This window comes from Choloepus didactylus, chromosome 1 (genome assembly GCF_015220235.1).
Source record: "Choloepus didactylus isolate mChoDid1 chromosome 1, mChoDid1.pri, whole genome shotgun sequence".
Lineage (NCBI taxonomy): Eukaryota > Metazoa > Chordata > Mammalia > Pilosa > Megalonychidae > Choloepus > Choloepus didactylus.
The window spans coordinates 87,144,502-87,160,207 of NC_051307.1; the positions used below are offsets into that span (position 1 = coordinate 87,144,502).

Consider the following 15,706-nt stretch of genomic DNA (forward strand, 5'->3'; position numbering starts at 1 on the left):
AAAAGCTGAAAGCAATGCAACCCAGGACCAAAGGACCAGCAAGCACCAGCCACATGCCTTCCCAACTGACAGAGATGTTCCAGATGCCACTGGCCTTTCTTCAGTGAAGGTATCCTCTTGTTGATGCCTTAGTTTGGATATTTTCATGGCTTTAGAACTGTAAATTTATGAACTAATAAACTCCCATTGTAAAAGCCAATCCATTTCTGGTATGTTGCATTTCTGGCAGCTTTAGCAAACTGGAACAGCTACATTCTTATAGTGTTTCCTTCTGTTCTCACCCTCAACCTTTGCCAGTCTGTAAGTGATCCTGCTTTCTCCATTTCTATCATGTCTGAGATCAGTTTGCCATCATATAAAGTCTATGATAAACATCACGTTTTTCCTACACATCATCCATTGCTTTCTTTCTAATAATACCTTGATTTTTACTAAGGGATTTCCCTTCCCCAAGAAGCACATGGGCTTTAGGAGATGGTAACTCCATGGTTGGACCTGATTAGGCCAAGGGAAATTGTAGTAGTAATAGGGTTATTCACATAAGGTTGCATTTTCCATCTTGTTGAAATTAGGAGTGGCCATGTGACTTGGTGTGGCCAAAAAAAATGTGAATAAAAGTGGTACATGTCACTTCCAGTCAAGAGCCTTTAGGATCCAGTCAATGATTTATAAGGTCCCCCCTCTCCTTGCTGCAGTGATTGCTAAAGTATGTGTCGAGATGAAGCCTCTATCAGCGTGGGTCCCAAAGTGACTTAAAATGGCAGAAATCCCCCTGACATATGCTGAGTATGTAGTGAAAGCAAGAAATAAATTTTTGCTGTATCAAGCCACTGAGATTTGGGGGTTGGCTGTTATTGCAGTATAAACTAGCCCATCCTAACTGATATAATAATCTCATCCTTTTACCAGCAGCTGGATCAAGACCTAGCCTAATCCATGCAGCCCATGGTATTCTCTAGTCAAGGAATTGGTTGAGAAAACCCAAGAATATTAGTTGAGAAAAATGCTTACTTTTATACAATAATATGGAAAGGGAAGCTTTCTGGGGCTTTGAAAGGAAAGTTTCCTCACTTTTAAAGAGCCACCAGAAGAGATGGATTCTCTCCTTCCTGTAGATGTCCTGTGTAAATGTAAGGCCCAGATTACTACAATTAATCTTTCTATCAGCCTGCAGATAAAGTAAACATATGGGGGAGAATACTACCAAAAGAATCAACAAGAAATGAAGCCAATAACACCAATCAACCAAGTGAGTGGCATGAGATGCTCAAGGGTCCCACTACCCCATGGAATCTTTGAACAACTAGCAAAAGTTGGCAGAGCCGTCTTCCTCAGAAATCCAGAAAATAGTTAAAGGATTGTAGTACTTGGAGAAGCGCCACATCAAGAAAACACAGCTTTAAAGTATGATAAGAGAAGCTTGTGGTGTCCTTGCTGACCTTTTCCCTATCCTCTCCCCAGCACAGTGTGGATCCAGCTTGAAATCCCATTGTAGGTCCCTGGCCCTGGTACAGAGGGAGCAGAGTGACCCCTATGCACATACTGTCTTGCCTAGATGTTGGTGCCAATCTATCAGGAGGCAGCTAGAAAGACTAAACAATGAAACTCAACTCTGGCTTGTCCTCCCAGAACTTGCATTGCAGACATAAGCATGTTGCTGACAGCTAAAGCAGTGTCAAGAAACAATTAAGTCAAAGTGGCCTGTGGAAAAGGATTATGTGCTTTAAGTCATACAGTAGAGCACCCAGAGGAGGGGTGTCTATTTCATAGAGAGTAGAGGGGGCATTCAAATCCCTGTAAATGGGGGAATTCCTAAGACCATGAGCAAGCACAAGCCCAGGACAAGATTAAGGCTCAGAAAAATGTAGAGGACCCTGGACTTCATATTTGTGTCAGGCTGATCTTCTTGGTAGGACAGCTAAACTCTGAGGGAGAGCACCAGGCAACACAGAACCAATTTGCAAAGATGGTGAAAGGTGTTTTTAGTGTTGGTTTCTTTGTTTATGTTAGCCCATGGCACTAAAGAAAGTTTCTGTCATATCCCTAGCTAGATACAAACTTAAGGAACATACAGCTCAGAGACCTTATCCCAAAGTTAATACTTTAAAATATTAAAACATACAGTGTACAAAAAAAGAGATTACAATACAAACGAAGAAACAGGAAATGATGGCCCTTCCAAAGGAATAACATAAATGTCCAGAAAACATCAAAAAAGAGATCAGACTGTAGACATACCAGACAAAGACTGAAAAAGTAATGCTAAATATGCTCAAGGGAGAAAGGAACTAACAGATGCAAAAAAAAAAAAAAAAAAAAAAAGAATGAACATTTTATTAGATTCTCAATAAAGATAACATTTATAGAGGAACCAAACAGAAAGACAGAAAGACTGGATATGAAGACCACAATAACAGAAATGAAAAATTCCCTAGAGGGTTTCAACTTAGATTGGAGGTGGCAGAATAAAGAATCCATGAACATAAAGACAAGACAATTCAAATGATTATGCTGAGGAGCAGAAAGAGTGAAAAAAATGTAAAGAGCCTAAGATTCTCATGGGGCACAATCAAGTACACCAAAATACATGTTATGTGTGTCCCTAAAGGAGAAGAAAGAGAGAATGGGGCAGAAGGAATATTCAAAGAAATAATGCTAGAAAACTTCCCAAATTAACAAAAGACATGAATATGCACATTCATGAAGTCCCCCCAAACCCCAAACCAGATGAAAAGAACCATGCCCAGACACCTAATAGTCAACTTTCAAATGCTAAGGACAAGGAGAGAGTTCTGAAAGTTGCAAAAGAAATGCAGTATAAGGAAGCCCCAATAAAATTATTTGATTATTTCTCATCAGAAACCATGGAGAGTAGAATGCACTGGGATGAAATATTTAAAGCACTGAAAGAAAACAATTGCCAAACAAGAATTTTATATGGCAAGACTACCTTTAAAAATGGGGAAAATGTTAAGACATTCCAGATGAACAAAAGCAGAGGGAGTTGGTCACTATTAGATCTACTCTACAAGCAAGGCTAAAGGGAATACTTCAGACTGAAAGTAATAGACACTAGAAGGGATTGAAATGGCATAAATAAATAAAGATCTCCAGTAAGGGTAACCATATTGGTAATTATAAATGCCAGAACCATGATATGGTGTTTTTTGGTAGGTAACTACACTTTTTACCTCTTACAGTTATAAAATGCAAGTACGTAAAAAAGTAATCATAAATATATGGTTTTTAGAACAAAATATGAATATAATTTGTAACAACTACAACAAAAATGTCGGGGGGATGGGTATTGGAGAATTTTATGTGTATATTATTGAAGTTAAGTTGGTATTAAAACAAACATGATTGTTATATATTGAAGATGTTAAATTTAAGCCCCATGGCAACTGCAAAGAAAACATATGAACACACACACACACACACACACACACACACACACACACACATACACAGAAAGAAAGAAGAATGAACTCAAATTGGTACAATACAAAAAAATCAAATAAATAAATATGAAAATAGAAATTAGTGGAAGAATTGAAAGACAAAAGAGGTAGAAGACTTACAAAGACCAACTAGCCAAATAACAGAAAAAAGTCCTGAGTTATAGACAGTTACTTTAAATGTAAATGGATTACACCCTCCAGTCAAAAGGCAGAGATTGGCAGAATGGATAAAAAAGCATGGCCCAACTATATGCTGCTTATAAGAGACTCACTTTAAATTCAGACACAATTAGGTTAAAAGGGAGAGGACAGAAAAGATATACCATGCAAATAGTAACCAGAAGAGAGCTGGGGTAGCTATACTAATGTTAGATAAAATGGACTTTAAGTCCAAAACTTTTATGAGGGAAAAGTAGGTCAATACATACTTATAAAGGGGTAAATTCAACAAGAAGACATACCAACTCCAAGTATATATGCACCTAACAGCAGAGCCCCAAACTATATGAGACAAGTATTAACAGATTTGAAAGGAGAAATAGAAGGTTCTACATTAGTAGTAGAAGACTTCAATGAACCACTTTCAATAATAGATAGAACATCTAGACAGAAGAGCAATAAGGAATTGGGAAACTTGAAGGTTACTATAAACCAACTAGACCTAACAGACATATATAGAACATTTCACCGAACAACAGCAGAAAACACATTCTTTTCCAATGCACATAGATAATTCTCTGGGGTGGACCATATGTCAGCTCACAAAATAAGTCTCCATAAATTCAAAAATATTGAAATCGTTCAATTCATCTTCCCTAACCACAATGGAATGAAGCTAGAATCTATAAGAGAATGAGAAATGGAAATTCACAAATATGTGGAAACTAAACAATGCATTCTTTAACAACCAATGGAACAAAGAAGAAATCACAATCACAAGGGAAATTCAGAAATATCTGGGGGCAAGTGAAAATGAAAACACAGCATACCAAAACTTATGGCATGCAACAAAGGCAGCGCTGAGAGGGAAATTTGTAGTTCTAAATGCTTATGTTAAAAAAAGAAAGATTTCAAATCAGAGAGCTAACCTAACAACTGGAGGATCTTGAAAAATAAGAGCAAACTTAACCCAAAGCAAGAAGAGAGGAAATACTGAAGATTAGAGCAAAGATAAATGATACAGAGATTTAAAAAAAAAAAAATAGAATCAATGAAACCAAAAGTTTGTTCTTTGAATAATCAATAAAATTTACAAACCTTTAACTAAACTGCCAAAAAGAGAGAAGATGCAAGTAACTAAAATCAGAAATGAAAGAGGGGGCACTACTACCCACCCCATAGAAATGAAAAGAATTGTAAGAGATACTATGAACAACTGTACATGAAAAAATTCGATAACCTAAATGAAAAGGACAAATTCCTAGAAACACAGCAACTACCTACAACGACTCAAGAAGTAGAAGATACCAAGAAACCTCCCATCAAAGAGACGACCAGGACCACATGGCTTCAATGGTGAATTTTACCATACTTGCCAAGAAGAATTAGAACCAACCTGCTCAAACTCTTCCAAAAAATCAGAAAAGGGAACACTTCCTAACTCATTCTATGAGACCAAAATTATCTTAATGCCAATACCAGATAAAAATACCAGAAGAAAAGAAAATTACAAGTCAATATCCCTAACAAATAAATCCTCAACAAAATGCAAGCAAACCTAATCCATGAACACATTAAAAGAATTATACAGCATGATCAAGTGGGATTTATCCCCAGTATGCAAAAGTGGGGATAGATCTTATTTGCAAAGGATTTATTCAAAACATAAGAAAATCAATTAATACAATACAACACATCAACAGAAGAAGAAACAAAAAACATACGATCATCTCAATGCAGAAAAAGCATTGGACAAAATCCAATAATAAAAAAAATTGATAAAAAAAATTAAGAATAGAAGGAAACTCCCTAATACAATAAAGGGCATATATATAGAAAACCCATAGGTAACATTATAGTCAATGGAAAAGATTGAAAGCTTTCTCTCTAAGATCAGTGTGATGGTTGGGTTCATGTGTCAACTTGGTTAGGTGGCCTAGCTGTCTGGTCAAGCGGGCACTGGCCTGACGATTCCTGTGAGGCTATTTGAGTCTGGTTGGTTTGTCGGATCATCAGTCAATTGACTGCAGCTGACTGATGACTCATCAAGGGGCGTGCTTCCACAGTGAGAGAATGCAATTGGCTGGATTTGGTCCGGGTGATCAGTTGGAGGCTTATAAGCCGGACGGTTAGAGAACCTTCACTTCTTCTTCAGCTGCTCAGTGAAGCTTTTCCTGGGGAGCTCGTCGAAGTTGCCAGTTCGTTTCCTGAGGAGTTCATCAAAGTTGTCGGTTCGTTTCCTGAGGAGTTCTTCAAAGTTGCCGGTTCGTTTCCTGAGGAGTTCGTCAAAGTTGTCGGTTCGTTTCCCAAGGAGTTCGTCGGACGTCTTCCTTGGAGTTGACAGCTTGTTGACGGCTCTGCAGAATTTGGACTTGTGCGCTCCCGCAGTTGCATGAGTCACTTTTACAATTTGATAATAAGAGACATCTCTCATTGATTCTGTTTCCAAGGAGAACCCTAACTAATACAACTTGGTACCGAGAGTGGTTCTTGAGAAACGGAATCTTAAAATGGGCTTTTACAACTTGTTTTCTACTCTGATTAGATTCAGAGGCACTAATGACTCTATTTCCAATAATCAAGAGGGTACTAAGAGTCCATGGCAGGAGTTGGCAAAGGAAATACGCAAAATAGCACCATTTGATTCTCCTAATTGTGCTCTAGTACGAAGCGAGGCTCTGGGTGACAGCGTTTTCGACACTTTCATGGAGTTTTGCAGTATTAAGAAGTATAATGATGTTGGCTGGCTGCTCTTAGATACTTTGGATACAGTTGTAAGAGAAAGGGATGAGCTAAAGGCTTCAAATTCAAAACTTGAATGCTGTATGACAGATGTAAAGAGTTCCATCTGTGCCCTGAAAGAAAATCTTATTTCCTGTGCCCGCAGACTGGAGGTTTCTGAAAATCAGACGCAGTCTCTTATTGTGCGAGTAGCACATTTACAGCGTAAACTAAAATCTCAACCTCTCAGGGTGTCTGCTGTTAAAGTAAAGGCATTGATTGGAAAAGAATGGGACCCAGAAACTTGGGATGGAGACATATGGATTGATAATAATGACAGTGAGGACATTGGAACCCTGGATTCTGCTGGGTCATTGTTAGATTTACCTGTAGAGGGCTGTCTTGGGGAAACAGCTTCTCTGCCTCCAGTCTGCCCTAAGGAGCCTGCCACGCAACTCCCACCTAAGGAGATTGACCCTTCAATGCCTGCTAATCTTGTAATCACCTCCCCTGAGGAAGCAGCCCTCACTCTTTTGTCTGGAGAGACTAATCCTGTTTTAAGAGATGAAAATGCAACAGAGTGCCCTCAGGTGAATGGCTTGAGAGATAATTCTAACTCTTTTCATGACCCACCCCCACCACCAGTTTTTGCTTCAAGACCTATAACTAGGCTCAAGTCCCAACAAGCCCCAAAGGGTGAGGTACAAAGTGTGACCCATGAGGAAGTACGCTATACTCCAAAAGAACTGTATGAGTTTTTCAACTTATACAGACAGAAACCAGGGGAATATGTGTGGGAATGGATATTGAGAGTGTGGGATAATGGTGGAAGGAATATAAGGTTGGATCAGGCTGAATTTACTGATATGGGCCCACTAAGCAGAGATTCTGCATTCAATGTTGTAGCTCGAGGGGTTAGAAAGGGTGTTAACAGTTTGTTTGGGTGGCTGGCTGAAACATGGATCAAAAGGTGGCCGGCATTACCAGAAGTTGAAATGCCAGAACTGCCCTGGTATAATGTGGAGGAGGGGATTCAAAGGCTTAGAGAGATTGGAATGTTAGAGTGGATTTATCATGGAAAACCTGCTCACACAGTCCTGGAATGTCCAGAGGACACACCTTTTACCAGGACTGTAAGGAATAAATTTGTGAAACTAGCTCCATCATCCCTGAAGAGCTCTGTAGTCGCCCTTCTCTGTAGGTCAGATATTATTGTAGGAACTGCTGTCACTGAGCTGGAATCCTTAAACACAATGGGGATAATCGGGTCCCGAGTCAGCAGAAGCCAAGTGGCTGCAGTTAATCGCCACAGACAAGGTGGACAGGGCTACCATAATGGAAAACAGGCTCAAAGCAGCAATCAAAATAATATGACTCGCAGAGATTTATGGCGTTGGCTAGTGGATCATGGAGTACCAAGTAGTAAAATAGATGGGCAATCGACTAAATTCTTGTTTGAACTATATAAGCAGAAGAATTCTAGGCCACGTGAACAAAAATCTCCCTTGAATTACAAAAACAGAGAGTCACGGCCCCTTAATCAATTCCCAGACTTGAGACAGTTTACAGATCCAGAGCCTCTTGAATGAAGGGAAGGCCGGGTACCCTTGGAGAAGGACCCTGTCACACTGCCAAAAATTTACACTGTTAATCTTCCTCCCAGCCTTCCCCAGGGGGACCTACGGCCTTTTACCAGGGTGACTGTGCATTGGGGAAAAGGAAATGATCAGATATTTCGTGGATTATTAGACACTGGGTCAGAAGTGACATTAATTCCTGGAGACCCAAAACGTCACTCTGGTCCACCAGTCAGAGTTGGGGCTTATGGAGGTCAGATGATTGATGGAATTTTAGCCCAGGTCCATCTCACAGTGGGTCCAGTGGGTCCCCGGACCCATTCTGTGGTTATTTCCCCAGTGCCGGAATGCATAATTGGAATAGACATACTCAGCAACTGGCAGAATCCTCACATTGGTTCCCTGACTCCTGGAGTGAGGGCTATTATGGTGGGAAAGGCCAAGTGGAAGCCACTAGAGCTGCCTCTGCCTAGCAAAGTAGTGAACCAGAAGCAATACCGGATTCCTGGAGGGATTACAGAGATTAATGCCACTCTTAAGGACTTGAAGGATGCAGGGGTGGTGATTCCCACCACATCCCCATTCAACTCTCCTATTTGGCCTGTGTAGAAAACAGATGGGTCTTGGAGGATGACTGTGGATTATCGTAAGCTTAACCAGGTGGTGACTCCAATTGCAGCTGCTGTCCCAGATGTGGTATCATTGCTTGAGCAAATCAACACATCCCCTGGTACCTGGTATGCAGCTATTGATCTGGCAAATGCTTTTTTCTCAATTTCTGTCAGCAAGGACCACCAGAAACAGTTTGCATTTAGCTGGCAAGGCCAGCAGTTTACATTCACCGTGCTACCTCAGGGTTATATCAACTCTCCAGCCCTATGTCATAATATTGTCCGCAGGGATCTTGATCATTTCTCCCTCCCACAAGACATCACACTGGTCCATTATATTGATGATATCATGTTGATTGGACCTAGTGAGCAAGAAGTAGCAACTACTCTAGATTTGTTGGTAAGGTATTTGCGTGGCAGAGGATGGGAGATAAATCCAAAAAAAATACAAGGCCCTTCCACCTCAGTAAAATTTCTAGGTGTCCAGTGGTGTGGGGCCTGTCGAGATATTCCTTCTAAGGTGAAGGATAAGCTGCTGCATCTGGCCCCTCCTACAACCAAAAAAGAGGCACAACGTTTAGTTGGCCTCTTTGGGTTTTGGAGACAACATATTCCTCATTTAGGTGTGCTACTCTGGCCCATTTACCGAGTGACTAGAAAAGCTTCTAGTTTTGAGTGGGGACCGGAGCAAGATGAGGCTCTGCAACAGGTCCAGGCTGCTGTGTAAGCTGCTCTGCCGCTTGGACCATATGATCCAGCTGATCCAATGGTGCTGGAAGTGTCAGTGGCAAATAGAGATGCTGTTTGGAGCCTTTGGCAGGCTCCTATAGGAGAATCACAACGCAGGCCCTTAGGATTTTGGAGTAAAGCTTTACCATCCTCTGCAGATAACTACTCTCCATTTGAGAAACAACTGTTGGCCTGCTACTGGGCCTTAGTAGAGACAGAACGCTTAACCATGGGCCACCAAGTTCCCATGAGACCTGAGTTACCTATCATGAGCTGGGTGTTATCTGACCCACCAAGCCATAAAGTTGGGCGTGCACAGCAGCACCCCATCATAAAATGGAAATGATATATACGAGATAGAGCTCGAGCAGGTCCTGAAGGTACAAGTAAGTTACATGAGGAAGTGGCCCAAATGCCCATGGCCCCCACTCCTTCCACCTTACCTTCTCTTGCCCAGCCCACAGCTATGGCATCTTGGGGAGTTCCTTACAGTCAGTTGACTGAGGAAGAGAAGACTCGGGCCTGGTTTACAGATGGTTCTGCACGATATGCAGGTACCACCCGAAAGTGGACAGCTGCAGCACTGCAGCCCCTTTCTGGGATATCCCTGAAGGACAGTGGTGAGGGGAAATCCTCCCAGTGGGCAGAACTTCGAGCAGTGCACCTGGTTGTTCACTTTGCTTGGAAGGAGAACTGGCCAGAGGTGCATCTGTATACTGATTCCTGGGCTGTTGCTAATGGTTTGGCTGGATGGTCAGGGACTTGGAAGGAACATGATTGGAAGATTGGTGACAAAGAAGTCTGGGGAAGGGGTATGTGGATAGACCTTTCTGAGTGGGCAAACAACATGAAGATATTTGTGTCCCATGTGAATGCTCACCAGAGGGTGACTTCAGCAGAAGAAGGTTTTAATAACCAAGTGGATAAAATGACCCGTTTGGTGGATACCAATCAGCCTCTTTCCCCAGCAACTCCTGTCATTGCCCAATGGGCTCATGAATAAAGTGGTCATGGTGGTAGGGATGGAGGTTATGCATGGGCTCAGCAACATGGACTTCCACTCACCAAGGCTGACCTGGCCACAGCCACTGCTGAGTGTCCAATTTGCCAGCAGCAGAGACCCACACTCAGTCCCCGATATGGCACCATTCCTCGGGGTGATCAGCCTGCTACCTGGTGGCAGGTTGATTACATCAGACCACTTCCATCATGGAAAGGGCAGTGATTTGTTCTTACTGGAATAGACACATACTCTGGATATGGGTTTGCCTTCCCTGCACGACATGCTTCTGCCAAAACTACAATATGTGGACTTACAGAATGCCTCATCCACCGTCATGGTATTCCACACAGCATTGCTTCGGACCAAGGAACCCACTTCACAGCAAATGAAGTGAGGGGATGGGCACATGCTCATGGAATTCTGTGGTCTTACCATGTTCCCCATCATCCAGAAGCAGCTGGGTTGATAGAACGGTGGAATGGCCTATTGAAGACTCAATTACGGCGCCAACTAGGTGGCAATACCTTGCAGGGCTGGGGCAGTGTTCTCCAGGAGGCTGTGTATGCTCTGAATCAGCGTCCACTCTATGGTGCTGTTTCTCCCATAGCCAGGATTCATGGGTCCAGGAATCAAGGGGTGGAAACAGGAGTAGCACCACTAGGGAAATTTTTGCTTCCTGTCCCTGCAAGTTTAAGCTCTGCTGGTCTACAGGTCTTGGTTCCAAAAGGAGGAGTGCTTCCACCAGGAAACACAACAATAATCCCATTGAACTGGAAGTTAAGGCTGCCACCTGGCCACTTTGGGCTTCTTATGCCTCTGAATCAACAGGCAAGTAAGGGGATTACTGTACTGGCTGGGGTGATTGATCCTGACTATCAAGGGGAAATAGCACTGCAACTACACAATGGAAGTAAAGAAGAGTTTTCCTGGCATACAGGAGATCCCCTGGGGCGTCTCTTAGTACTACCATGCCCCGTGATTCAAGTCAATGGAAAACTGCAACAACCCAATCCAGGCAGGACTACCAATGGCCAAGAAACTTCAGGAATGAAGGTTTGGGTCACCCCACCAGGCAAAGAACCACGGCCAGCTGAAGTGCCTGCTGAGGGTAAAGGGAACATGGAATGGGTAGTAGAAGAAGGTCGTGATAAATATGAACTACGGCCACGTGACCAGTTACAGAAACGAGGACTATGATGATATGAATATTTCCTCCTCGTTTTGTGATTATGTTTGTATTTGTCTGTGAAGAGAATATTTTTGCTTTCTTCTCTGTCTTGTCCCCTTATCATATGGCATAAGCTGTAACGTTCATTTTGAAGATATGGTTTTGGGTGATGTGTACAACTGCCAAGTTGACAAGGGGTGGACTGTGATGGTTGGGTTCATGTGTCGACTTGGTTAGGTGGCCTAGCTGTCTGGTCAAGCGGGCACTGGCCTGACGATTCCTGTGAGGCTATTTGAGGCTGGTTGGTTTGTCGGATCATCAGTCAATTGACTGCAGCTGACTGATGACTCATCAAGGGGCGTGCTTCCACAGTGAGAGAATGCAATTGGCTGGATTTGGTCCGGGTGATCAGTTGGAGGCTTATAAGCCGGACGGTTAGAGAACCTTCACTTCTTCTTCAGCTGCTCAGTGAAGCTTTTCCTGGGGAGCTCGTCGAAGTTGCCAGTTCGTTTCCTGAGGAGTTCATCAAAGTTGTCGGTTCGTTTCCTGAGGAGTTCATCAAAGTTGTCGGTTCGTTTCCTGAGGAGTTCTTCAAAGTTGCTGGTTCGTTTCCTGAGGAGTTCGTCAAAGTTGTCGATTCGTTTCCTGAGGAGTTCGTTGGACGTCTTCCTTGGAGTTGACAGCTTGTTGACGGCTCTGCAGAATTTGGACTCGTGCGCTCCCGCAGTTGCGTGAGTCACTTTTACAATTTGATAATAAGAGACATCTCTCATTGATTCTGTTTCCAAGGAGAACCCTAACTAATACAATCAGGAACAGGATAAGGATGCCCACTGTCACCACTATTATTCAATATTATACTGGAAGTTCTAGCTAGAGCAACTAGACAAGAAAAAAAAAGACATCCAAATTGGAAAGGAAAGGTAAAACTTTCCCTATTTGTGGATGTTATGATCCTATATATAGAAAATCTTGAAAAATCCACAACAAAGCTACTAGAGCTAATAAGCAAATTAAGCAAAATGATGTGGTAGAAAGTCAGCATGCAAAAATCAGTTAATACTTTCACATACTAGTAATGAACCATCTGAAGAAGAAATCAATTTAAAAACTTCCATTTACAATAGCATCCAAAAGAATCAAATATCTACAAATAAATTTAACTAATGATATAAATGACTATACATAGAAAACTATAAAACATTGCTAAAAGAAGTCAAAGAAAGCCTAAATAAATGGAAGGACATTCCATGTTAATGGATTGAAGACTATATATTGCTCAGATGTCAATTCTACCAGAAGCAATTTACAGAGTCAATGCAATCCCAATAGAAATCCCAATGCCCTTCTTTGCAGAAATGGAAAAGCCAATCATACAATTTATAGGGAAGAGAAAGGGGTCCTGCATAGCCAAAAATATCTTGAAAAGACAGAATGAAGTTGGACACTCACAACTTCTTAATTTTAAAACTTATTGCAAAGCTTCAGTAATCAAAACAGCATGGTACTGGCACAAGGACAGACACACAGATCAATGAAATCGAATTAAATTGAGTTCAGAAATAAATCCACACATGTATGACCAATTCATTTTTGCCATGGTGCCAAGTCCACTCAACGGGAAAAGAATAGTCTGTTTAACAAGTTTTGTTAGGAAAACTGGATGTTCATATGCAAAAGAATAAAGTTGGACCCCCACCTCACATCCTATACAAAAATTCACTCACAATGGTCAAAGACCTAAATATAAGAACCAAAACTATAAAACTCTTAGAAGGTAACATCTTCAGGACATTGTGTTAGGCAATAGCCTTGTAGACTTTACACCAAAAAACAAAAAAGAAAAATAGATAAATGGGACCTCATAAACATTAAAAACTTCGTGCACCAAAGACTTCATTATGAAAGTAAAAAGACAACCTATGGAATGGGAGAAAATATTTGAAGACCACATATCTGATAAGGTTTTTTTGTTTTCAACTTCCAGTATCTTTTATTTTTCCTAGATACAATAAACTCATTAACTCAATATTGATATAGACATGACATAACTATACAAAATTAAAATTCTACATGCAACACATGGTCTCTGTAACAGAACTTGGCCTTCTAAGGTAGCTTATGTACATTACAAATCACCCTTTGCTTTTCCATTCTAAGGTTGCCACCAATAAACCACTCTGTTTTTTACTAAGTACTTAAATCAACTTAAATGATGATCCCTCCAATTAGCAGGCGAAAAATCCCTCAATTTGTCCTAAAAAAACTTTAACTGAACTATCATATCAAATTTCAGCAGATGAAACACCAGAAATAGGTTATGAGCACTTGTCTTTTGCCTGAGCAATTCAAGGCTGACTTTTCAAAAGAAGACACAGGTTTCTCATTAAACTTTGTTTTAATGGTTCTCAAAATTCTGTGACAGATTTTTGGTCATTGTTTCCATTTAAAAAGTACTGATTTTAAAAACTAATAACTTAAAACTGCCACACAAAAACAAATGGTCCACAAAACATTCCTTTCCTTCTGAAAGTTTTATAATGCATTGTTATCGTTAACCAGTCTTTTACTATTAAACTTAAATGGCCAATTGAGACAAACAGTTCTGAGACTGTTCTTCCACCACTGAGTAAGACTGGGGTGGCAGGTGTTATAGGTAATATTCATTTAGCCTTCTGAGCTTTCTGGGCAGACTTGGTGACCTTGCCAGCTCCAGCAGTCTTCTTGTCCACTGCCTTGATGACAACCACAGCAACTGTCTGTCTCATATCCCGAACAGCAAAATGACCCAGAGGAGGATAATCAGAGAAGCTCTCAACACACATGGGCTTGCCAGGAACCATATCAACAATGGCAGCATCACCAGATTTCAGAAATTTGGGGCCATCTTCCAGCTTCTTACCAGAACAATGATCAATCTTCTCCTTCAGCTCAGCAAACTTGCAAGCAATGTGAGCTGTGTGACAATCCAGCACAGGGGCATAGCCAGCACTGACTTGGCCTGGATGGTTCAGGATAATCACCTGAGCAGTGAAACCAGCTGCTTCCATTGGTGGATCATTTTTGCTGCCATCAGCCACATTGCCATGACGAACATCTTTTATAGGCATGTTCTTGACATTGAAGCCCACATTGCTCCAGGAAGAGCTTCACTCAAAGCTTCATGGTGCATCTCAACAGACTTGACTTCAGTTGTAACACTGACTGGAGCAAAGGTGACCACCATGCCCAGTTTGAGAACACCAGTCTCCACTCGGCCCACAGGGACAGTACCAATACCACCAATTTTGTAGACATCCTGAAGAGGCAGACACAAGGGTTTGTCAGTTGGACGAGTGGGTGGCAGGATGCAATCCAGAGCTTCAAGCAGCATGGTTCCACTGGCATTGCCATCCTTACGGGTGACTTTCCATCCCTTGAACCAAGGCATGTTAGCACTTGGCTCCAGCATGTTGTCACCATTCCAACCAGAAATTGGCACAAATGCTACTGTGTCACGGTGTAGCCAATTTTCTTAATGTAGGTGCTGACTTCCTTAATGATTTCCTCATATCTCTTTTGGCTGTAGGGTGGCTCAGTGGAATCCATTTTGTTAACACCAACAATTAGTTGTTTTACACCCAGTGTGTAAGCCAGAAGGGCATGCTCACGGGTCTGCCCATTCTTGGAGATACCAGCTTCAAATTCACCAACACCAGCAGCAACAATCAGGACAGCACAGTCAGTCTGAGATGTGCCTGTAATCATGTTTTAATAAAGTCTCTGTGCCCTGGGGCATCAATGATGGTCACATAGTACTTGCTGGTCTCAAATTTCCATAGGGAGATATCAATGGTGATACCATGCTCACATCCAGCTTTCAGTTTATCCAAGACCCAGGCATACATGAAGGACCCCTTTCCCATCTCAGCAGCCTCCTTCTCAAATTTTTCAATGGTTCTTTTGTCAGTTCCACCACATTTGTAGATCAGGTGGCCAGTAGTGGTGGATTTGCCCAAATCTACGTGTCCAATAATGATAATGTTGATATGAGTCTTTTCCTTTCCCATTTTGGCTTAAGAATCAGCGATGGTTTTCATGACACCTGTGTTCTGGCGGCAAACCCATTGCAAAAAAGCCTGAAAGTTTTAATATCCAAAAGTTATAAGGAAATCTACAACTCAACAACAAAAGGACAAACAACTTGGTTTAAAAATGAGAAAAAGACTTGAATAGATAGTTCTCTAAAGAAGATACACAGATGGCCAAAAATTACATGAAAGGATGTTCAACATCAT

The 15,706-nt window shown here is 41.6% G+C and overlaps 1 pseudogene; it reads right to left on the reverse strand.

Annotated features, from left to right (window-relative positions):
• Window positions 1-13,762: 13,762 nt before the first annotated feature.
• LOC119534235 lies at window positions 13,763-15,478 on the reverse strand (annotated as a pseudogene).
• Between the last annotated feature and the right edge of the window lie 228 nt (window positions 15,479-15,706).